We start from the raw sequence: 23,956 nt of genomic DNA on the forward strand, positions 1-23,956 counted from the left end.
ACTACTTGCTGTGCTCTTTCTAGCCCATTCCGTTGGTGCTGTTTGATTGCGGAAGTGGTGTACTACAGCTGGACCTACCTCTTCACTTTGAGGCTCCGTCCACACGTCAAGCGCATTTGTGCTGTGTCGATCACGTGCGACTGTTACGCCTAGGGTTCTCTCAAGCCGCCTTTGTACGTAAGGCTTAGGCTTGACGGCCAACTCCCTTTTGCTCAAGCTGTACGGCCGGGCTTTGGCGGTACCAGGATAAGCAGAAGAACAACACATCACAGGGAATAACAAACAAAACAACATTTATTGCTCCAGAGGATTCACTTGGAAGCAGGCTAGCTATGCCCGTGACGTCTGCCGGGGTCGATCGTTTGGCGAAGAACGGCAGGGTGTGACAGAGGATAGGATTGCGATCTTTACCTGATGTCCTTCTTTGGTCATGGCTCACAGACTTCTCCTGTTGCCGGCGGTTGCCAGCCGCGCCGATTTTTACAGCACCGTCTTGTTTCTTGCTCGGTCCAATAGGCACGAGGCTCCGCGGCCACGTGACGGTTACGTTTGCAACTAGTTGTGAAGAGGTTTACGCCACCGCCAGGAAAGCCGTTTAGTACCCGTGTGGTAAGAGGCGAAGACGGCGTCTGCCATCCTCACTTCCGTGGCACGCGGAGGTGTGCGGGAAAATACGAACCTTCATAATTCTATAGAGGTACTACTTCAAGCCGTTATGTACGGGAACTTGATGTCCCGTGCCTTCCATTTAGGATGGAGATTGTTAGTTGTGTCCAATGTAGCATGCTCTATCAGCCCAAAATATTGGCTTTTCCGGCACCCTCGTTACCATCCCTAATAACACAGTGTCACTGCCCATCTTGAACATTAGCTCGCGCGCGCAAATTATCCCGGTAGATGTGACTCCGAGGAATGAAATGACATGTTCACGGACTCCTGAATAGGCTGATGCATTCCGCACGCTCACCAGATTGCTTACTACTCCTCCCATCTTTGAGTTTTGACCCCTCAGTGATTACAGGAGTTCGAACTAACGCCAGTCTACATAGAATCGGCGCTGTTTTAGCACAGCGGCAAGATGGCCAAGACCGCGTCATCGCCAACACTAGTCGCTTCATCTCCCCTTCAGTGCGCAAGTTCACAATCACTGAACGCGATTGCCTTGCTCTAGTTTGCACAGTCACAAAATTTTGACCGTACTTGTTTGGCCGCACCTCTTCGGTCATCATGAACCACTATGCGCAGGGCTGACACTTGTCCCTAAAAGACCTGACTGGACAATTTGATCGCTTGGCGCTGAAGCTTCAAGAATGTAGCTCTGATGTCCTTTACGAGTCCGGCGCTATGCTCCAGTATGCCATATCAATTTTAAACGCCTGACAACGACGCAAGCGTTCCTCTTTGCTGCCTACCAGCCAACTTCAGCCTATAGACATTCCAACTAGTACGTTATACCACACTGACCTTGTTCTTTTTAACTATTTCCGACATCTCTTTCGGGGAACAACTGGATCGCCCAAGCTACTAACTGCGCTACACGATACACCATCATACGGGAACTGCTGAGAAGTTGCGCCAGTGACGTTGGAGACTTCCTGCTTCACGATGTCATGCTCTACCACGGCGCTCCACGGCAGCTACTGACAGATTGCGGCCGATGTTTGCTTTTGCAACTTGTCGACGATGTTCTTCGCTTATGTTCCACACCTCACACGCCAACCACCGCCTACCACCCGCAGACTAATGGACTTACAGAACGGTTCAAGCCACGCCCATCACGATGCTGTCCGTGTAGGTTTCAGCCGATCAACACTCTTTGGACGAAAGTTTGCCTTGTGTGACATTCGCATACACTTCGTCCCTCGATGACCATACCCGCTTTCCCTTTCTTATATCTTGTTTGGCCGCCACCCCACGTCAGCCTTAAGACATTACTTCTATCAGCTACGCACACTTCTGCAGAATATGCCAGCGAGGCTGCTGCTGGTGCTCAGACAGCTCGTGACGTCGCACGCAACCGTCTCTCTGCCTCGCACCTTACTCAAAAGTCCCGTTACGATATCCACCACAGAAGAACTCGCTGAAAACCAGGCCCCTTGGTCCTTTTGACCCCTTGCCGCCACGTACGTCCTGTCTTTGAAACTTAGTCCCCGCTACTCCGGGCCTTACAAGGTTTTACGTCAGCTTGCCGAGGTCACACACCAGATCACCCCGTTGTATCTTCAGTCCCCTCCTACGACTTGCAAGAGCCCCGTCTCAATTCGTACGTTTCAGACTAGAACCCTTCTCTTGTTTAAGCGCCAAGACGGTGCTGCGACCGCCGGGAGTCATATACCCCAGGTTATCACCGTATTCTGAAGGCGCTTAGCAGGTACGTGGCAAAGATGATTGAAAAAGCACGTTCGTGGATGTTGTTACTCTGCCATCCTGCCTGTGGCTTCTCTGTAAATTTTGTAATTATAATTTTGCCTGCTCTATAGCTACGTTACAGTACTTTATTTAGCCGAGAAAAATTTATGCAAATTTCTTGGTTTTCGGAAGACGATAGCTTTACGAAGATTTTATGCACACCCTGTCAAAATACACTGTAATCAAAGTTAGCCAGAGGTTCATTGATGTGCGGCGCCTCAAGCACTCGCTTCCCATCATGATCATCATCTGGGAGGCGAAATCATTTATGTCGCCAACTAATGGTGAAGAGCGCAAGGTTATGATGCTTATTTGCCGTAACCTCACTTACATTCTTCAGCCTGTACCGCCTCATCACGATAACGAATACGTGTGCTTAACAGTAAAGAAGAAACGATTTACCGCTACCATTGTGGGTTCCTACCTATCACCACCAAGTAGATTTGATTACAAAAGATTACCATACATCCTGCCAACATCTCCTGCTCGATGGATTACCATCGGGTACTTAAACGCTCGTCATACACTCTGGGGAAGTACGAAAATCAACGCAAAAGGGAGAGATTTGTTACCTTTCGCCTCCGACAGTGAACACGGGCTATTATATGACAGCAGTGTCATGGGCCAGTAAAAAAGAAGACGAAGAAAAAGCAGGAGATAAGAAGAGGACAACAAAGCACGAGGAGTTGGTGGAAAAAAATAAAGAATAAAAGAAGTGGGAAAATAAGAGCGACCGAATAAAGATAATACAATATATGAAAGAAGAAGTGCAAAAGTGCACGCGGAGCTACGTGGCCAACGAGAATAATCCACCCATTTCCTGGCCAATCCCCCATCGTAGGTAGGGGCCACACACGCGAGAGGTAACAACAACAAAATAGAGACACGTAGCCGAAGACAGCGGCCCATGGGTACTATAACGTAAAACTATTCAAATTCTGCAATCAGCCCTCCCCTATTGGTCAAAAACTTTTTTCGACCACCCTCACTTCACCTGCCTGTCACGCGACGCCCCAAAAACCGCGATAGCTCCCGATCTGATATGACGTGTACGCAGTGATTATGCATGATTTGGCCCAACAAAACAAAAAAATAGTTCTTTCTGATTCGACGCCATTTCGCCATTAGCCCTCGGCTATTGGTCAAAAGTTTTCGGGCTGCACCCACTTCACCTGCCTGTCACGCGACGTCAGAAAACCGCAAAAATTCACCACGTCAAAGTGACGCGTATGCGTTCAAAAAGCATTAATGTACCGAACAAAACTCAATTTTCTTCTGAATAGCCGCCGGCTGTCCCGTTCTGAAAGGAATAAAAGATGGCTGCCACCGTTCGCTCAGGCACCGGCTACTCGCACCTGCCGGAGAGCATGGGTATATTTGCGTATAATAAACCTTTTGCGTGGCCATATATCGTTTTCAAGCACTTTCGGCACGTTTACGACCTCGTTCTGCTAACTATTCTTTGCTGAGGATCCATTCTAGCGTCATTCTTAACCTTCCGCTGCATGTCGCCGCGATTTTCGACCAGCCACCGCAAGCTAAGTAACGGAAAGCGGACCAATCGCAGACGCCGGCACCACCCTCATCATCCGGTTATCGATTTCCAGTGCAGTGGCTCGGCCCCATCGATCCCTCTACACTTCAGCGTGCTCCTCGCGTCTTGTGAGCCAATTAGATAACACAAGCCGCTCAATGTAGGCAATGATATTCGTTTTTCGAGCAAACAAAAGTGACCTCCTATGAACAAGGAGAGTGTTTAATTGGTCTGTCCAGACAACCCTGCGGGTGACCGTCCGATGCTGGCCTCGGCGGTTACGCAAATTTGACGTCAGGAGATTGGAATAAAAACATATTGGAATAGTTTTACGCTATAGCCGTACCTCTTCACCAGGACCTGACGGAATTTCTTACAGAGCTCTGTGCCATCTGGGTAAACGGGCGAGATGTGTTCTGCTTGAAATGTATAATGAAAGCTGGCTAACTGGCACACTTCCCTCAAGCTGGAAGACTAGTCGTGTAGTTCTGCTACTGAGGTCTGGCAAGTCTCCATTGGAGCTTTCATCGTATCGCCTGATTGCATTGGCGAGCTGTGTGGGCAAAGTCAGGGAGAGGACGAACTTCGGACGCCTGGAGTGGTACTTGAAATACCACGATGTCTACCCGGATGCGATGGCTGGCTTCCAACGTGACCGCTCATCGATTGATAACGTCGTCGACCGGGTTGCCTACGTTCAGCACCAAAAAGGCTGTAAATGTCTCCGCGCTTCTTTGTTCGTCGACGACAAAGGGGCGTACGACAACGTTACACATAAAGCCATCCTCACCGCTCTCGAAGAGGTAGGCCTTGGGGGTCAGATGTTTAGATAGATACATAGCTATCTTTCTATGCGATCTTTGTTTATGAGCACCGAGGACGGTCACACTCCTGTACTTTACACCTGCTGTGGCGTCCCCCAGGGTGGCGTACTAAGCCCTACGTTGTTTAATTTCATGCTGATTGGTCTCCTTGATCATCGTCCAAACACAGTGAAATTGTCAATGTACGCGGACGACATATATATTTAATTGGGCGTCCGGAGTGACCCGCTTACAGCTGCGCGCAAGTCTCCAAAAAGCTGGCACTCAGACTGCACTGTACCTCCGTAATCAAGGCCTGGAAACTTCATCGGATAAATGTGCACTTGTGGCATTTACGCGTAAGCCTGTGACGCACTACAGTGTATTATAGAATGGGCAGATGATACCATTTGTACGGTCTTACAAAATCTCGGGTGTCATAATTGAGAGAGATATCTCATGAAGAAGCGGTTGACAGGCATCGGTCACCTTCTCATGTTCTTCGCTGGAAATAGCTGGGGGATGTCCACGAGCGCTATGCTGCAACTATATAACATACTTTTTCTCACCTTTTTGAAGTACAGCTTGCAAGTATGGAGTAAAGCAATAACACAAGCCTACGCACAATTGGAAGCCTTCAGGCTGAGGTGCTCAGGATTTGTCTAGGCATTCCTCGAAGTGCGTCAACAGCGGCAACTATTGGAATCGCCAGAGACCACCTCATCAAGACCCACATCACAGTTGAAGCACTAAGAAGGCACTTAAAGCACTTTGCCCGCACTCCTTGCCACCATCTAGCCTCATTACCTGTGGAGAGACCGCGTGCCTCGTTCTGCCGAGTGGTGTCCGCACCTCGTGAGGCTATACCATGTCTTGCTTCACCTCTTCCGCGGGACCTTCAACTCCTCCTTGGTGCCCCACTCAACAAAAAACCAAACCTGGCGTCCGGAAAAAAAGCAGATATGTCATCACTGGCTCTTAAAATACCTTAGCTTACTCCCATTAAATGAGAAGTACCTGTATTACATACACCCACATATACATTGACGGCTGTGTGCTATCTACCTCAGCTGTTGTCATTCCAGCGAAAGCCACCACTATCAGGTTGAAAAGTTCTCGCTGAATAACGTCAATGGCAGCAGAACTCGCAGCGCTTCTAGTCGCACTACACTTTATTAATGACGAATCAACACACAAGTGGTCGATCTTTGCGACTCGAAGACGGCACTATAGTGTTTATTGTCAGCTTTGCGGTTTCAATCCGCATGAACAGTTCGTATTTGAAATCACAGAAGTCATCCACCAACTGCCTGAGAAAGAACACGAAATAATTTTTCAGTGGCTACGAATCACTGTGGTATCATCGGCAATGAACGTGCCGATCAAGCTGTTCGTTCAGCTCATGCAGAAGACAACCGCCGATCGATCCCGCTGTCTAGGACGGATACTACAAGGATGATCCGCCTACTTACACGCCAATGCCCTACATCAGAGTGGAATGAACCACAATTTATGCACGCCCGTTTTTACACCACGGGTCCAACCTTAAGCCTCGGGCTTTTACCAAGATTTCCACGAACAGACGTTACCCTTTTGTGTAGGCTATGGTTGGGCGTCGCGTTTACCGATGCCCACACTTTCCGCGTAGGGATGGACCACAATGCAGCATGTGGTGATCGCGACGACGTGGTAACGATTCCTCATGTTCTTTGCCGGTGCCCGCACTACAGTGTGCAGAGACAATCGCTTTCCTTCGTGCTGAGCCAGTTGGACGACCAGCCTCTGTCGAAGAATTCTGAAACATCGACGAGACTTTACATCGCATCAGGACGCCATGCAAGCGCTACTGCGCTTCTTGAGATCTGCAGGCCTGTGTGAACGCCTGTGTTTGGAACGGTTTTTCTGTTACCTGTTTCCTTTTTTTTCTTCTTCCTTTATTTCTCCTCTCGCTCTTTGTCGTCTTTACAATCCCTATATCCTTCACCCCTGTGCAGGGTAGCAAACCGAAAACTCGCCTCTGGTTAACCTCCCTGCCTTCCCTCTCTCTCTGCCTTTGCGATCTAACAGAAGTATCGCTGTCTACCCAGCAGAGATATTGCAGGGCGTACGACTCAGAAATAACAAGTCAAAGAGACAGCTTCACTCTCAACTTAAGCAGATAAAAATATCTTGTAACACGTATAGGAACGTCTCCCAACATTTTTATTGCGAGAGCAACTATACGGACATTCCAAGCGCATTTCCGCCGTCGCCGTCGCCATGAGGTTCCGTGAAAAGGGCGACAACACCATCGCCGCGTGCCCTACGCTGTATGTGCGAATGGAGGAGTGCGAGGGGAGCCGACGAAGGGGCTCAACCTCGTCCGCGCGAAAAATACGAAAGCTGGCAGGAAGCGCACCTTGTCCGGCATCGTGCGCGAGACGCGCAATGTTGCGAGACACTCAACGTTGCGAGGCAGTGGGGGAGGGAAGAGAGGGTTGGGGGTGGTGATGTACTCCGGGTGAAACTGCGCATGGGGCCCCTGCGCGCAGTAGGTTGAGAGCGATCTGCGTTGGGGACAGAGTCTAGGCCGTCTAGGTGCCTCAGCGACTTGTAGCTTAATGCGTGCTGTGTTCTGGGCGCTCACTTTTCGTTGAAGCTATAGACGGCAGACATGTCACTTCGCTCGCTGCTGCTTCCGCGTTTCCTCATGCCAGCGTTTTGACAGCGAGTTTCCGTGGTCATCGAGTCAAATCTGTTCATTTTTGCGTGTGCTCGCTTGACACCATGCTTGTTAATTTACTTATTGTGCCCATGTTTACAAGTTTACACGGCCGGTAAAATTACTATCCTTACTTCGTATAGCTGTCCACTAATTTGCTATCGCAATCGAGGGTTCGCTTTTCAAAAGAAATTACGACATTTTTGCGCCTGCCGCAAGTAATACCACAGTCAAATGAACTGCTGTGTAAATACAACAATGTGACTAACAAAGATGTGAGTCAGAAATCCATTTTGATCTCGGGCTTTACATTGCAAAACAGTGTGCATGCTTGTCGCCTTTCAGAGACGAAAGATGTCTCATAAAGATAGTATCAACGCGGCATTTAGCACTTAGGCATCCTACAATAAGATGAGTACATGAAATCATGGGCTTGAGCAAAGCTCTTTTGACATTTTTTTCCGCAGAATTTTGACTAAACTGATGTTTGTCCCATAAATATTATGAGTGTACGATAGCCTTTTGAAGCGTTCTCTAGCGAAAGCACGCCTACTGCAAGCCACCTACTAATTTATTGGTCCAGAAAAAAATTAAATATGTGGTTGTTCTACTTACTTCTTAATATTGTAGTATAAATGGCACACCGCTCATATTGGTCCCAGTACCGTAAAGTATAATCTACCGCAGGAGCACCTGAAAGTATAGAGTTCGGTTTAAATGGAGGGAACATGTGTAAGACGCAACAGGACTCATTTTGCACCATTACACCAGCGCCCAGAGAGGGCGATGAGGTAGCTCATCCGACGCTGCCCGACGACGATGACACCCCTACGACTCAAACATATTCATCGCAGTCGGCAACACCGGCACCTAATTAAGTTTCGTCGCCGCCTGTGTGCATTGCCGCACAAGAAACGGATTATGCGTTGTCCCCCCGAAAATGCAGTTGTAAGGCTCTTTGCAAAAAATAAAAGTACGTGCTACGTATTTCGTCTTCTTTGAACACAGCGTCGCCGCTCTCAGATAAAATTGAAGGTTATAAAGCTAATATGGCGGGGGCTTGCACCTGCAGGGCATTTCGTCGAACACTAGATACACGGAAACATGAATATCGTTTTGCTCACCATCCACTGCAAAGTATTTCATTATATGTGCCACATTGAAAGAGAATAATCAAATATACTAACTGCAGAGAAGACAGCTTTCACTAAAACAAAGCCTCAAGTTACAGTTCTAACGGAGTATCAACATTCTGTAACCGGCACCGCTTGGAATACCTGTGAAGGCGAAACAATCATTCTTATACACCGCTATTAAAGTTACCGCTACTTCCAGAGTGTGAATTTTGCAAGATTCATAAACATTTCATTACGCTTTAATGACGGTGGGTATAAATATACCGATAAAATGTTTACTTTCTATTGAAAGAGGGAAAACACACCGAGGGTAACCATAATGAACGAAAAAAAAATGTATCTAACGAAAAACTTTTCGGATCAGGAGGGAAACCACAGGCAAGAAACTGTAAGTAGGTTTCATCCTATGTCACAAATCAGTTAGTTTGAAATTTGTACAGCGAGCTCTCGTCATATGTAAATGATAGGCATACATTTTATTTCCTTTATGAAGCGTGTGTGACACCGCTGTAGTCGGAAATCTTACATGGGTCCGACTTCTATGGTCCTACCTTGTCCTGTGTTCTTGCTCTAAACCTACAAATTATATTTGCTGTTTGTCACTGATTGTTGGCCGAAGATATTTAGTCAGAAACTTCGTACGCAACACGATAACTCGGCAAGAAATATTTGGAGGGCGCTTAAGCCTCGCCTTCAAGAGTGGAACACGATAGCGTTCGTCAGCACATGTGTCTAACTCATTTCATTAGGCTAAAGGCAACAACCCACCCTTCAGGTCCCCTTAGTATCCACACCTAGAGTCCGCGGCCGCTATCATGGCTGTAGGTTGTGCGCAAGTCATACTTTACGTATTTTCAAGCACGTTTTATTTTGAGAAATTCAATTAGTTTAGCAATGCCTATGCGCCACGCGGTAGACCTGCGTGGTTCGGGATGACTTTTCTCTGACGGACAATGCCGCCGACGCCGACAGCAGATTTCCTGCGACAGAGGGCTCTTAAAGCTATCACGTTAATAATTTTCTACTATCAAAAATTTGCACTTAGGAGTCAATTTATTGTAATTTAATATGTATGCATCACCTTTCATCACCTTAAGATTCCCTTGCAGACACGGTTTATAGTGATGCAATGAATTCGTTAGGCAAATCTGAATTTTCATTTTTAGCGTTTCAGTTTCTAACTGACCAAGTTTCAGTAACTTTCGTAGGAACTATGGCACCATAAATGAAGGTTCTGCTTTGTACTGGCTGTAGAATAAAGCTTTCTTTCTGACATGCAAGCGATTTGGTTCGAATCGGTCTATCGATGGTCTTTGAGACAACTTGTAAGTTTTACATCTATTTTGCATGCTGAAATTGGAGTTGGCTCGAGCTAAAGCTACCTCTTCACACGCGTCTATCTAGCAAGTGCAGTCCTTGCTCAAAAATATACTGCTTGAAATAGCCGCAAAATTGTGTATCTATGACATAAGTGTAATTTATGATTGTGCAGAATTATGCCCGAGATTCATCTTTCTGTTATCGTGCAAATTCTAGTGTAGGTCAACTAAAATATTCACTATATTACGTGAATTAGGTTCAGTGTCATAGTCTTAGTTTCAGCGGGCACGATTTGCCTGGCTTTGTGCGTTTTTTAGTTTCCCAGGATTTATTTTGAGGTTATTAAAGAAATGCGAGGTCGGGGCAAAATAAGCACACTTCATTGAAAGTGTTTCGGGTGGCCTTTCGGCGATGCCAAGCAGCGGTTGCCGCAAATACCATATGGTAGGGTAGATACCCTACGGTTGGCAACAACGATTACATACTGCACGTAGGCTGGAGGCTTGTTATGTTGTGTAATCGATGTAAGATCGATGTACGTTGTTGTGCTTCATAACCTCCGTATGCCTAATTTTTGTTGCATCTGGCATTGTTTCGGTAAGTTACCGCTGTGATTTGTATTGATGACAAGAATGGGCTAAGTGTGGAAATTAAGCTCGTAAATATATTTTTTCTCAGTTTGAATGTGTGACCACACATGTTTCAGTGTCAGATGAGTGGGTCCTTTTTTGTGGCGCGGTCAGTGTTACAATTGCAGCCGGTCCTGTCGTTTGTGTTCTTCTTGAGTCCTGGTCTTCTGCGCCTTCCCTTTACTAATTCAAGCATGAACCAACTAGTGCCAAGCAAGAGTTTTACTTGAGCAGTACTGTAAAATGTTTTGACCATCTACAGGAGCCTAAGAAACGAAAGTGTCATATTTTTTCAATGGACACCTTTATTACAGCATGCCCAAATTCCTGCGCCTTGTGTGACACCCATGCATGGTCCTAACCACAAAAGTACACAACACTGGCAGGTGCGTGGCCCCACATAGACGGATTCAATGCTCGCGATGTGACACGGCATGAGCTGCGCTGCAAAGTGGTGATCATAATACATCATGATAATCACAAGCAGTGCGCATCGCACACGCTTGGGAAGGCGCGAAGGTGTCTCGCAATGCCAATCAAAGTTCTACACTTCACCTAAGCGCACACAGCACTGCGTGCAAAAGCAGGCGGGAACTTTACTTTGATATATTTAAGGACTTTGAAAGAGCTCCATAGTTACCAAGAGATACATCGATGAAGATTTTCCACTGTTTGGATAGACGTACTTCGGTCGCACACTTTCGTCATTACATTTTAGCAAGGCGTGTTGAAGAATGTCCTTATTTCTCGCTTAGAGTTTTTGAAATGTGTTTCCAATGTATAAGTAGGGTGTTTCAGCTAACTTTAGCTGGAGTTAAAAAATATGACGATGCTCTCTAATATGATGCGACCAAATGCATGTTGCTCACTTTTGTATGTAGTGCGTCACACAACTTTTTGTATTTTGCTCAGTTAGATAATTAACCAAGATTAATTAACCAACTTATGAAGCAATGAAGCTAGGAAGGGTGGTTTGCGAAACGTCTGAACAAACAGTTTCTGTCTTTCTATATATTAGGTATTAGTGTTTTTCAGCTTACTGCGGATGCCCACGAATTATACACACACGCAAGAAAAAAAACAAAAAAACACCACGTGACATCTTGAGCGTCATGATTGCACTGTTCTCAAGTACTCCGCGCACAAGCGAACATAGTATTTAACCGGGTGTCCTGCCGTTGCGTCTGTTTGTCGCTGTCATGAACCGCCGCGATGGAAGTAGTACATCGCTGGCGCAAATCGCACAGCCAAAGCCTTCATCACTGCCCTGTCGCCGTTTAAGCGGCAGCGCGCCCTGCTAGATGATCAGTTATTTTGTAGGCGGACAGTTCAGGAGCGCTGCAATCACAAGGCGCAAGCGGGTATGTCCCGTGGTACATTTTTATATTTCGTGGGTATCTGCGGTAAGGCAGCGTCTAGCGATGTGGCATCTTGGGTCCCTCTTCCGTTCCATCCACGCTATATTAAAATAACATATATTAAATAATTGCTTAATTAGAAATTATAGGGTTATCATTGCAATCCACAAATAGAGCACCCAAAGTCATATTAACTAAAAAAAATCGTCTCGGGTGTTAAAGTCTGCTGTACTTTGGCACTGCGGGCGGCCAGTATGGGAGTACCGAAATAAATATGAAATAGTGCACAAGTGACGTCGATCCCTCCATCCTATCCATTGCGAATACAGACCAACACCACCCGCCGTGGTTGCTCAGTGGCTATGGTGTTGGGCTGCTGAGCACGAGGTCGCGGGATCGAATCCCGGCCACGGCGGCCGCATTTCGATGGGGGCGAAATGCGAAAACACCCGTGTGCTTAGATTTAGGTGCACGTTAAAGAACCCCAGGTGGTCAAAATTTCCGGAGTCCTCCACTACGGCGTGCCTCATAATCAGAAAGTGGTTTTGGCACGTAAAACCCCAAATATTATTATTATTATACAGACCAACAGTAGCGCAAGCTTTCGCTGGCACGGTTTTTATGGCGGTCTTCTCTTTTTCCCGCATTTTTTTTGCGTGGTGACGCCAGGTATCGACGCGAAGCGTGCTCTATTCCATTCCCAAACTAGTGGCGGTACCGCAGCTCGAATGATCACGTTTGCCAATAGCACCAAATAAAGAAAAGATTTATGGATCATGATGAAGACAGCTCCTAATTGTCATAGCACTGGCGCCCGCGCAGTAAGGAAGCAGGGGGCGTTTTCTAATAGCGTGGGGAGATCAGCATCACTGACACGCTATTTAACTTTCGTTTGGGTTCAGGGCAGCCCACAGCCAAAACGCTTCACACCGTAGTACCTACAAAGATTTTTGTGAACTTGTTGTTGGGCAATATATGACTGCCGGGCTTCAATTTCGCAAACGCCATATAGCCTCTAAAATCGCTAATTAAAACTTTATCAAAATATTTTTGTTTCTTGTAAGTCACATTTTCTACGATGCCGCATTTGTAATGACCGCCAAACCTTACAGTTTGACAGCAGATGCGCAAATGCACTTATCACAAGTTATCAGTGCTACACCCTGCGTTATTTGGTGCAGAAAATAAAACAGGGTGTATACCTGCTGCATTCGCGATCTCTGGGAACGAAACCAAACTGGAGGAGGGGGGAGGGGGTGAAGGGATATGCGTGGTATCAAAGACGGCGGGGCTGGCGCTGAAACCCCTCCCAGAAGCCCCCCCCCCCCCCCCCCCCCCAGAAATTTTCCTCGGATATCCTCGCCTTCCTGAATACACCCGGGGTGGGGGTGGGGGGTGACTGAAGACCTATGGGCCCAGGGCGCCAGACGGCCTAGCTACGCCACTGTATATACCGCCGACATGCTTATGGAAGACGCCGGTGTGACCACAAAGGCACTATGACGACAACGACATGATTGCACTGAGATGATCATTCCTAACTGATGACGGTGGTATGATGAGGACATCGTTACGACGTTGACATGAAGACAATTGAGTGACGGTGATAGCGTGACGACGACTGTATGACGACAACAGGATGACGAAGCTACAATGACGACGATTGCATGGCGAGGAAGGCGTGGTGACAACGGTATGATAACGGGTGCGTGGTAACGACTGTATGAAGACGACGGTATGAAAACGGCGGCATAATCAGGAATGAATGACAACATCATAATTACGATAGAATGGCGAAGGGGGATCGATGTCGACGCAACGGCGAAGAAAGTACGATGACGAAGGCAGGAGGACAATGTGAATACGTTACTGAAGTGATGACAAGGACAAAAATGACAGCATGAAGACAACGGCACGACGACAATGGCACGATGACGACAGCATGACGAGATTTGGATGACAAAGTAGAATGACGTCGCTAGAAAGGCCACGACGGCATCACAACCACGCTACGTACAGAAATGCAGGACGACTGTTTGACCACGATCACATCACAATGGTATGAAGGCAATGGGATGACGAAAAGCGTATGGTGAGACTGGCAAAATGATGACTATATTACGGAGCCTGTAATTATATATTACGGAGCCTCGGGTGAAGGCGACGACATGACGAAAGGCGATTGATGAAATTGGAATGATGATGCTGCCATGACCACGACGGCATAGCCCGCACGAGCACATACCTATTTGACCAAGCTAGTGAGCAAATCAGCCCACTGGGTCGGCCGTAGAGCCTGATGACGACGAAATGAGCAGAGGCAGGTGACAAAGCTGAAACGACAGCAATGAAACGATCATGAGGGCATCATGACCACGAGCACATACCTAGTGGTCGAAGCTATTAGGAAACTTGGCCTATTGGGTAGCCGTAAGAGGCTACAGCTGGATAGAAGGATAATACAAGTAGATGGCCTCAAAACTTCTCAAGTAGCAAATCATGCTTATCAGTTTGAAAGCCATTATGGGCCTCACATGTATTTCAGTCTGAAAGGCGTAGGCATTAAATATGCGACAAATGTACCTGTGCACTTACCTGGGCACATGCTCACGCGCATAACGGGACCCAGTTGTCCTTTCATTTGTGGAATTAGTTGGCCGTACAGGTGGCGCTTCTGCCTGTGTGTAACCACGAAAAGTTATACTTTCTTTGAAAATTAATGTTCAAAACGGTACGTTCAATATTTTTTGCTATAGGGAACAGATTGAACGGTTGCTCAATATATAATGATATCTGCCTTCATACGAAGCTCTAAAGGATGCACTTTGCAGTAGTCCAATAATTAGTGGAGAAATGAAAAGCAGAAGATTTATACAGAAAATAGAAGATCCGAAGATTGTTTCTTTCTAAAGCATTCGCTAAAGTTGCTTATCATTGAAGCAGCTGCAGCGGGAGGTTCAGATTTTGCGCACGTAAACGGGTTTGGGTACACAAAGGGACCTTTGCGTACGCAAAGCACCACGCCAGGCTTGCGTTTTATAAAGCGAAGCTTTCTTTGCCTCTTTCTTCGGCTTTTGCGCTGCTGCTGCTATCCTTCGTATAATTCGCGAAAGATCGCAAGGAAGTCTGGCGTGGACGTAGTTTTTTTTTTTCGCTTCCGAAAGGTTGCAAGGGCTTTGGAAGAGGTTATTCGGGACAGGAGAGAAATTCGATTGGTGTCATAACGCACCGTTAAGAACCCGTGGATTTCATTCAAGGCATCGTTATGTACTATACGTTTGTCATGTAGAAGAGCGTGCATAGGTCGGACAGGCCGGAGCCTTAATCAGAGACTTGAAGAACACCAGTACAGCGTCAACAAAGTGGTGTCAGGCCATTTAGAAATCCAATTCCACGATTTCGGCTGCGTCCCAGTCTACAAAAACATGACCATTCTAAGTAGGGCTCAAGGCAGGATGACGTGCAGGATAATTGACGCATGCGAAATCGACAACATAAAATAAGAATGTTTGAGCTTTCCATCTTTGGCCTCATCGCAGAAATAAAAGTTGCTATGATCCTCGCCTCAAAATGGCTGGGTGCCTTGTGATTACAGCGATGACACGTGTGGATTCTGTACTATATCTTTATATGTTTGTCTCCTTCGTTTTACTATCAATCCGCTGTCATTTATAAATGAAACGTGCTACCCAATAAAACGCTTAGTTTAAAGTTAGTGCTGCGTATGTGTCTTTCCTATTCTTGGTCCCTGTCGTGATCACTGTTTCGCTTTCGTTTTTTGGCTAAGATCGATGTTAGTATGTGCTCTTCTGGTATGGTGGCGCTGCTGCGCTAGAATAACCAGCGCCACCAGTAGCGGCCGCGCGCGTAATCATGTCGTGACTTGTTGCAGGCGCTATGCCCGCTTGCATGTCACGTAGGTGTACGGGAGCAATCGGCGTGCTAAATTAACAGCGCCTATTACTTTGCGGGTTTCGCGGAATATGAAACGTCGAACAGTATTTAAAGAGAAGCAGCTTGCCACGCGGCAATTATCTTTACGCCAGCAATCGTGTTTACGGCGTTAGAAGAGAAATTATGAGTGCAGCAGACCCTTCCGGACGTTGTTTGCAGTTGTGTCGCGCAAATGAAAAACGTCGACTGCCACGTGCGGCTTCAACTAAGCAAAATGATCGTTATTTCATTTCCTCTCTGACTCTTTCATTTTTTATTACCTGTTGTTTATTACCCAAGGCACAGTGAAGGAGCATGCTGCACATGTAAGTATGTAAGCCTCGGATGTATAAACATTTGAGGCCCTGGATCTGTTTGTCAATAAGGCTGCGCATACTTCCTGCATATAAGTCTTGTGCATCTGGCTGCGGCCATCATCGCATCCAAGCCGGATGCGACGATTTTGAATAATAGCGAAAAAGAAGACACTATATCATGAAGAGCGTGTTTAACTCGCCGGCCATACGGCCCGGATTCAGCGCTCCCGTTGCTCCTTCTCGTAAAACTTCCCAGGTAATTTTAAAAATTTTTTATCTTCCGGAGCTGACTGGGGGGCTTTCTGTAGCTGTTTTCGTGGGCCTACACGGAACACTACAGTTCCGCTATTTTTTGACCGCGATTCCGCGTCGTTCTTTCGAGGCCACCATGCTTTCGCCCGCACACGCTCGCGCTCGGCACCGACTAATTAGTACCGCTCCGCGTCACAGGCGACGCCACTTGTGCCGCTCAAAGCTGCAGCGCACGAGCGCTGTACTCGTAAGGAATAATTTTCGTGTGAATTCAAAGAAAAAATGTATGCCCTTGTACAAAACTCGAATATATTGAAAGACAGAAGTATTCTTCAGTTCTAGAATTGAGCGCTTCACGACTCCTACAAAAGAAAGCGCAGCGTCCACTCGATAAACTGGAAGTAAAGCGATGGAAATCTTACGTCAGTCACACTTGATCCCCGAATATTGCTGCCACACCTATGGGGAATAATTAGGGCCCTACGTTCACGTCCGCATCAAAGCCAGCCCTTCCCTGCTCTGGCTCTCTGCCAACGCCGCTCACAGGTTAAATAAAAATCGAATCAAAATCAAAAATCTTTATTCAGCATTCTTCCGCGTATGACAAAAAGAATGCTGGGACAAGAGCAAAAAAGCTGCTACAAGCAGCTTGACGAGGTTCTTGCCCTTGTTTGACTGGCAGCGCGAAGGTTTTACACTCATTGTAAATACATATTGTTTACATACATGTGTTGCATCTCACAGAAAAAAAGCAAGACAAATGTATTCGCGTACAATAGCATCCCACGTACAGGCCAACATGTTTGAAAGCATATACAGGAAAAGGAAAAAAAAAACGCATTTCTGGCCCAATTTAGACCATTTTAGACCAAAAGAATCATACAAAGGTAATACGAAAACAAGTGACCTGCAAAATAAGAGAAAACGTTTACATTACATTTTTTCCTCCCCTTTTCTCTTTTTTTTTAAAAGTTGAAGACCGTCGTTTGCCATTAAATATTCTTTCCATTGCTTTCTAGTGATGGTCCTCGGGTCTATATGCCTCTTTTCAAGGCTATTTAGGAGGAATGGTACACGATATTGTAACCTGTTAAAACCATTATTGGTTAGGGAAAATGGCAAATTCCATATTTCTCTTTGCCTTACGCTGTACGGCTTCTGCAAGGATTTTTTGAGGCAGCTCATTCGAAGAAAATGCTCATTTGTGTGTTTTAAGCTGCTCTTGTATTTTAAGAACAGGTTAAATATGTATGCATGCTTGACAGAAAGGACATTAAGTGACTGAAACAAATCCCGCGTATGGGAATCGTATGGGGCATTTGCGATATGGCGAATAACTTTTTTCTGTATTACAAGTAATTTGTGAATGTTTGTTCGAGATATTGTCCCCCAAGCAAGGTTACAGTAGTTTATATGCGGGAGGAATAAGGCATTATATAGAAGAAACTTGAGTTTCGGTGGAATCACCTGTCGCAATCTGCAAATCATTCCATATGCCCTCGCCAACTTTTTAGCTACAAGGTCAACATGAGCGTCTCAAGTTAAATTTTCGTTAAAAACAACTCCTAGTGTTATAACCTGTTTCGCAAGCTCAATTTTAGAATTGTCATAATAGATATCCAAGCTACGATTCATTTGCTTTTGCACCGGCGCAAATAAAATACATTTGGTTTTCGCTGCATTTATTTTTAAGGAATTTACTGTGCTCCATTGAAAGTGACTGAAAAGGCAACTGAGTGACATACCTGAGGCCCGTGTACCAGAAATCAACGGCACATTTTAACTCGAAAAGCTCAATGCTGCGCTGGTGACGTGCAGGTGTTCATTACCGGGACCAGATGGCATCAATCGTCACTTACAGCGCATACATAGACGGAGGACAAAAAAGGACGACGTAGACAAGCGCTGACTTCAAACTGATTTTTATTCTCAGAAACAAACGTATATACCCTGAAACACCAAGACAAAAGCGCCCTCTACAAGCAGCAACCCGACATGAGAATGCATTAAGAATTTTCTAAGATGAACGAGAGCGCATGTGCGACCTCAGGCAAACCAGTTCTTTGTCTGTTAGTGCGATTGATGGCTGACTAACCGAGTCGCCATCGGCAATCGCTGCTGCTTCAATGATAATTCTGGTACTTTCATTGGAATGCCTAGCTAAGATAGTCGTCTCCTCAAAAATTGGGACGCAGCCGCATTGTGCGCAATGAACACCTATGAAGCCTTCCCGATGGCAACAGGTACCAGATAGCAACAGGTACGCTGCCCTATGCCTCCGTGGACATGACGCATGTGATGAGCGGCTCAAGTATCACAAAGAGTCATGGCACAACGTCGTCATTCCTAAACAATGTAAATCAAGCTGCTTCATCGCCATCTTGAAATCTGACAAGTCTTCACTTGATTTATCGTCATATCGTCCGACTGTTCTGTCAATCCGTGTCAGTAAAGTTGTTTGCTTGAAGTGGCAGTTAAAACGATTCCACATCTTTGCGAACGCCATGGCGGGATTTCGTCGAGGTCGCTCACCCATCGACAACGTTACTGACCGCATTACCTGGATTCAAGAACAAGAACACCCTAAGAAAATATAAATGGCACGTTTTATTGTTGTCAAAAGCGCATACAACAGTGCCGCCTACGAGGCCATACTCAACTCACCTGAGGCTGTGGGAGTTGGTGGCCAGATGTATCAATGAATTCGGAACTATTGGAGTGAGAGGGGCTTTTTCTTATCGACAGAAGCCGGCCTACATAGGAACATTACAACCGCCCTGGTCAGCTGCAGCGTGAGGTGTTGAGCCCCATATTGTTCTACCTCGTTGTGCTAGGACTTGATGAGTACTTGCCGTGGACAATTCACCTCCCAATATACGCCGATGACATCTGCAGTCACCTCTGCGGTGACTCGCCCGGAGTTGCGGGCCACGCTTCAGCCGGCCCAACCATGACGGCGTCTTATGTCTGAGAATAGGGCCTCACTGTATCTGCGGAAAAGTTCACAATGGTTGGCTTTTCGAGCACTCAAATGTCATTATATTCCATTTAAATCTTTGTTCAACCTGCGTCCCATGTTAAGAAGCGTCGCTTTCTGGTTGTCCTCATTAAGCGCAACTTCTCGTTGAGCTCCAACTGCGTCTATCTGCAGAAGTTATATGGCATTGCTCAGGTGTTCAAATTTCTCTGCGGGAAAACTTGCGGTAAACCACTTCCTTTAGGCTGCAGCTCTAGAGGATAATGTTCCTGGTACTCCTGCGTTAAAGTCTCGCAGTCTTGTCAAATACATGAAAAAGGAACATCCGCGCTATGGGAAGCATGCAAGGTGAAGTCTTACGCCCGTTTTTCGGGCTTCCTCAGTGTACCTCTAGACGAGCAACAATTGTCATCTCGAGAAATCATATGATCCAGATACACGTAACTGTCGACTCTCTCAGAGCACACATTCGCCAGCTGTCACGGACAGTTGGACCTCTAGCTACAGTTATTACTCCCATCGAGCCTCTCCCGCGGCGAAGCAGCGCTGCTGGGCAGAATGGTGTTGGTGGCGTTTACGAACACTTGCTCCCGTCTTATGGGAATGTCCGACAGCCCTACGTGTGACTACTAGGCGTCAGGCAGCCATCCAGCACCTATTATGTGTATGTCCTAGCTGCAACATCCAACGCCCCTCTCTACGGATAACTGTATAACGTCCCTGGGACAGAAAGTAATTCGCGCGCTGGTACTGGCGGGGGGAGGGGGGGGAGGGGGTTCTTGAAGCGCACCATCTTCAGATACCGATTATAGTGCTCCTGAATGCAAAATATGTCTGAGTATGTGCAAGTGACGGCAAACCGCATTGCCTTCATTCTGTCCAACTACGTGGCATTTGTATATTTTTAAGTTCGGCTCAAGTTAAGTGCGACACCTGGTATATGCACACACATTCTTTGTCTACTTAAGCCATATTGAGAATGTCTGTCTGTCTGTGTCTGTCTGTCTGTCTGTCTGTCTGTCCGTCCGTCCGTCCGTCTGTCCGTCCGTCTGTCCGTCCGTCCGTCCGTCCGCCTGTCCGTCCGTCTGTCTGTCCGTCTGTCTGTCCGTCCGCCTGTCCGTCCGTCTGTATGTCCGTCTGTCTGTCTGTGTCTGTCTGTCTGTCTGTCTGTCTGTCTGTCTGTCTGTCTGTCTGTCTGTCTGTCTGTCTGTCTGTCTGTCCGTCCGCCTGTCCGTCCGTCTGTATGTCCGTCTGTCTGTCTGTGTCTATCTGTCTGTCTGTCTGTCTGTCTGTCTGTCTGTCTGTCTGTCCGTCCGCCTGTCCGTCCGTCTGTATGTCCGTCTGTCTGTCTGTGTCTGTCTGTCTGTCTGTCTGTCTGTCTGTCTGTCTGTCTGTCTGTCTGTCTGTCCGTCCGTCCGTCCGTCCGTCCGTCCGTCCGTCCGTCCGTCCGTCCGTCTGTCTGTCCGTCTGTCTGTCCGTCCGCCTGTCCGTCCGTCTGTATGTCCGTCTGTCTGTCTGTGTCTGTCTGTCTGTCTGTCTGTCTGTCTGTCTGTCTGTCTGTCTGTCCGTCCGTCCGTCCGTCCGTCCGTCCGTCCGTCCGTCTGTCTGTCCGTCTGTCTGTCCGTCCGCCTGTCCGTCCGTCTGTATGTCCGTCTGTCTGTCTGTGTCTGTCTGTCTGTCTGTCTGTCTGTCTGTCTGTCTGTCTGTCTGTCTGTCTGTCCGTCCGCCTGTCCGTCCGTCTGTATGTCCGTCTGTCTGTCTGTGTCTGTCTGTCTGTCTGTCTGTCTGTCTGTCTGTCTGTCTGTCTGTCTGTCTGTCTGTCCGTCCGTCCGCCTGTCCGTCCGTCTGTATGTCCGTCTGTCTGTCTGTGTCTGTCTGTCTGTCTGTCTGTCTGTCTGTCTGTCTGTCTGTCTGTCTGTCTGTCTGTCTGTCTGTCTGTCTGTCCGTCCGTCCGTCCGTCCGTCCGTCCGTCCGTCTGTCTGTCTGTCTGTCTGTCTGTCTGTCTGTCTGTCTGTCTGTCTGTCTGTCTGTCTGTCTGTCTGTCTGTCTGTCTGTCTGTCTGTCTGTCTGTCTGTCTGTCCTCTTAAGCTGACCCAGTGGCTGAAGTTGTCTACTTGCTTGGGCGACTAGCTATGTGCTCCTAGTCGAGATGCCATCGAGGTCATTTCAGCGTCCTTATTTGAGCTTCGTGATCTTACTCTCGTCATATCGTCGTCACGCTTACTACCCCGTCCCAGTAGCCCACGTTGTCTGATAGCATGGGCCACTGGGTGCGGGCTCGTGGTCGTAATTCCTTCGTTGTCACTGTATCATGTTGATTCCAGCTTTGTCATGCGTCTGTCCTCGTGTCGTCATCACATCATTGTCATGCATTGCTTGCCAAAGCGCCAATATGACGCCATCGTGCTCACACAATCGTCCTCATTCCGGCTCAGTGATCTTACTCTCGTCATGCTATCGTCTTGGCGCCTTCCACTCCGACAAAATGTCTGCATACGACATATCAATCAATGGACTAATGATATCGCCCAGCAGACGTCACAGGTTCTTGGTGGTTGTGAATGACAGAGACCTGTCCTGGACTCGTCACGTGAACCATGTGAAAAAGCGTTTGGTTGCTGTTTGGTTGCGTTTGGTTGCGTTTGATCTGTTCAGGCTCCTTGCAGGAAAGAACTGGGGGGTGTCCACACAACCGATGTTTCAACTGTACAGGGTGTTGTTTGTTAGGTTCCTTCGGTACAGCCTACCTGTTATATCCAATGCCTAGAAAACCAATTTGTGTACAATTCAGAGCATTCAAGCCCAAGCTCTGAGGATAGGCCTCGGATTACTACACAGTGCATCAACGGCTGAAGCTATTACAATTGCTCAGATTATTTAATCATAACGCAAATCGGCGTCGAGGCAATGCGTGCACATGTCAGGCACATTGCCCGGACCCTTTGCCACCACCTCGGCGCACTCAGCGGGGAAAGACCCCTCACGTCATTCAGCACAACTGTCAGTGCATATCGTGCCTCGCCCACATCGGGGCACACACCTGTGGCCAGGCCAGTGTCTCCTCCATGGTGTTTGTGCCATTCTGAAGTACACCTCAGAATTCCAGGACATTGGAAAAAGTCAGATATACCACCGTCTGCACTATAAAAATTCTGTTTACTCCTGTTGTACGAGAGATACAGTAACATGTACACATATATACTGATGGATCGACTACATCGACCAGTTCTGGCGGTGCTGTGTTTATACCGATGAGCGGAATAACACTGCGATTCAAGACGTCACATGAAACGACGTCTACGGCTGCAGAACCCACGGCTCTCCGCAGCACGCTTGAATTTATTGACACATATAGTTCTCGTACATGGGCGGTGTTTTCCGACTGGATAGCAGCTTTACAATGCATACAGTCAGTTCTCCGACCTAAAGCTCACGAAGACCTCACATCCGAAATTGTCAAACTTCACCACGACGTCAAACAGAAACGCCACGAAAATATCTTCCAATGGCTGCCATGTTATTGCATGATCAGTGAAAATGATAAAGCAGACAAAGCTGCCCGACAGGCACATCGAGAACAACACAGAGTGCCTATACCTCTTTTCAGGACAGACGCTGCAAGGTAGCTTTGTCAGCTGGCACGCAAGCTCGATTTAACATAGTGGAACACTCCAAATAGAAGGCGCACCAGGTTGCACGAATTGAACCCTTTGCTCCACCCGGGCTTCAACGACGTGAGGCATCGCTTCTATACCGGCTGTTGTTGGCAGTGGCTTTCACGAAGGCGCACACTGCTTTGATTGCAATGACCGACCGAGCGGCGTGCGACGTCTGCGGTGGCGAAGAGAAAATCGAACATTTATTGTACCACTGTCATCAGTTTACGTTGGAAAAACAAACATGATTTATTGCTTTAGTAAAGCAATGAAAGGGGCTAGTTGGTGGACGTTCACGATTATATTGCGTTTAGTTTGCAAGGTGATGGGGGTATGGGGTGATGGGATGGGATGATGCATCGGTCACGACAACAACGTCAACGATCTTCCTTACGCATCCTAAAGACCCAGGAACGTACTGCGGTAGCGATGAAGTTGACGTCGAAGATTGACTTGCCGATTACGATCGCATCAGTGAGGTCAATTGTTCCGGCCCAACGCTGATGCTGGCGAAGGTGCTGTTTAATCTCAAAGGAACGACAAAGGTATCGCTCGAGGACCATGAGGCGGCGCTTGGAATTTGGGACACATTCAAAGAAAAACTTAAGAGCCTTGTTTGGGAAGCCCATGGGTCGAAAGGCAGCCGCAACGAAAGAGTTATCCATACGCGCTCAGACGTCCACCGAACCACACATATTCTACATTTAGGACGTCTTGGCTTTTTGCCGTAAAGTCGAAAGTCACATGACAGAGTCGGAGAAGGCTGGTCACGTAACGAAGGGAATCGCCGACGATGCAGTCAACCTATTACTGTGCCGGTATTGCGTGACCGTCGACGAAATTATTGAAGAATGTTGGCGTTTTGAGTAGGCTAAGAGCCGGCGTATTGCGAGAACATTTGCTCGGCTACTGAACCCCGCTCCGACGTAAT

General features: G+C 47.3%; 1 long non-coding RNA gene across 2 annotated transcripts in view; it reads right to left on the minus strand.

Annotated features, from left to right (window-relative positions):
* The window catches only part of LOC139048384 (uncharacterized), a 63,570-nt gene that overhangs the window by 634 nt on the left and 38,980 nt on the right, over positions 1-23,956 (minus strand). For both annotated transcript variants that reach the window (XR_011507653.1, XR_011507654.1), the window contains 2 exons: positions 14,486-14,568; positions 8,063-8,140 (listed from right to left, as the gene is read on the minus strand). This is a non-coding gene — a long non-coding RNA (uncharacterized lncRNA). The remainder of the gene's footprint in view (positions 1-8,062; positions 8,141-14,485; positions 14,569-23,956) is intronic.

Source organism: Dermacentor albipictus, chromosome 8, assembly GCF_038994185.2.
Source record: "Dermacentor albipictus isolate Rhodes 1998 colony chromosome 8, USDA_Dalb.pri_finalv2, whole genome shotgun sequence".
Lineage (NCBI taxonomy): Eukaryota > Metazoa > Arthropoda > Arachnida > Ixodida > Ixodidae > Dermacentor > Dermacentor albipictus.